Here is a 1,980-nt window from a genome sequence, read left to right as displayed (position 1 = left end):
CCTGTTTTGCTCCGGTTTTGACCCAAAAAGCCCAGCGTTTTCGCAGCTCACCTATTTTTATTGCTGGGTTTTGCCGCAAAGACAGAAAAATGAGGGTATTGGCCCAGAAGAAAAAAAAACCCACAAAAAGCGCTGCCAAACCCTCCGTGAGGCACCTCGGCGCGGCGGTTCGGGCGGACGCAGGGATTTGAGTCGAAGGGGAGCGAAGTTCCCGTTCGGAGCAGATTTCCACCCGGAAACGCGGCGGCGCCTCGACGATCCCTCGGAGCTGCAGCCGCCGTGGCTGAACCGAAGGGACGATCCCAGCTGCCGGAGTCGCCCGTCGTCATTCCTGAGGATATAAGAAATATTTCAGCGTGTTTTTGGGGAGAAAAACAGCAATTCTCGAGCTGGGAGCGTGGGCTGACAACCCACCGCGGGATTCTCCCCCACCACCACCACCCTGCAAAGTACCGCTCGTTAGCGCTAATTTGCAGCCTCGGCATTAGGCAGGATTAATCGCTCGTTAATTCACCCAGCAAGATGCCTATTAGCCTGATACCGCCCCAGCAGCGAGGCCCAAACACCCTCCGGGGTGCCCCCAAAAAATCTCAATTTTCCTCTCCCAACCCCATTTTGGGGCCTTTCCAGGTGCGAAACATAGAGCGGATGCAAAATAACCATCCTGATTTTCCAGGGTTTTGCCCAGATTTTTCCAGCGAAGGCTGCAGACAGAGGGACGCGCCATCCCAGACCTCCATCCGTGTCTGAATCCGTTTTTTTTTTTTGTGGGAAAAATAAAGAAAAATAGGTACCTCTGGAGGGATCCAGGTGGAACCAGCTCGAGCATCTGGTTTCTCCATTTGGGCTGTTAAAAAAAWAATAATAATTTGGGAGATCAACAGRTTTTAAGGCCAAAATTCACATATTCAGGCAACTTTTTCCCTCCCCATGATTAATTTTAGGTCATTTGGTGAGAATYTGAGCCCAAACAGGCGCCCCAGGARTGAGACATGATGGCAGCCAGCCTCCCCTGTTCCCTCCCCAYGGTTATTTTCTAATAAGAGGTCAAAAAAAAGGCAGAAAAATGCTTTAAAACAAGCTGTTTCAGCCCAAAGGGGTGGGCGAATTCAGGCGTTTTGGTTCATTTGTGCCAAAATAMGAAAAACAGCCCCAAAATGGCCAACTCCTAGGTTAGGTTTTAAGCAGGGGAAGCAGCACAGGGAACCAAAACTGCCAAGCTTTCAGTTAATTACCTGGTTAATTATGCCTAGAGTTTGCTCAAGCATCTCATTAGCCTTTCGAGGCTAAATACCGGCGACCCAGAAACGCCGGGGGAGCCGTCCGGCGCCGCGGCCTCCCCTGGCGCGAGGCTGCTCAAAAAAGCTGTGACCGGCCTTAAAAAAAAAGAACGATTTTAACCAAGGAAATTAAAATTTTAACCAGGAAATTAAACAAAAAAAAAGGACAACCCAAATCTGGAGGTTTTGCTTTTAATAAGTAATCACAGAAGAGAGAAGACAGGAGTGCGGAGCGTTTCGCTCATTTGGCGGTCACCAAGGGACCGGAATTCGGCTTTTTTGTGGGAAAAAAACGCCACTGGATTGAGGCCGAAGAGGAAAAGGAGGAGGCTGCCGACGTAGCAAAGCCAAAACGTCAGGTTTTCAACCCGAAGGCCGCAGCCGCTGCCGACGCCACGGGTTAACGGGACGGTTAACAGCTCGGTGTCGGCAGAGCCGCGTCCAAACGGCCTTTTCCCAGCCTGATCCTTCCGGACGCCTCCGAGGGGGACGCGGATCAACGCCAGCGCTGCCGGGTCCGGAGGCCGCCGGGATGGACGGGGAGGGAGGGCTGGAAGCGGCGCAGCGGCTCCCGTGACGGCGTCGAGCCGGGACGTGGCGGCCGTCCGGGGCTAAACGGCGTCTTTCCAGATCCTAAGCTGCGGAGGGAGATGGCGATGAGCTGAGGGAAAGCGATGGCACCGCGTTTTGACCGTGAAAC

Source organism: Rhea americana, unplaced genomic scaffold, assembly GCF_003343005.1.
Source record: "Rhea americana isolate MKP2758 unplaced genomic scaffold, rheAme1 scaffold_929, whole genome shotgun sequence".
In the NCBI taxonomy this organism is placed as follows: Eukaryota; Metazoa; Chordata; class Aves; order Rheiformes; family Rheidae; genus Rhea; species Rhea americana.
Note: the sequence above shows the minus strand (reverse complement) of the source record.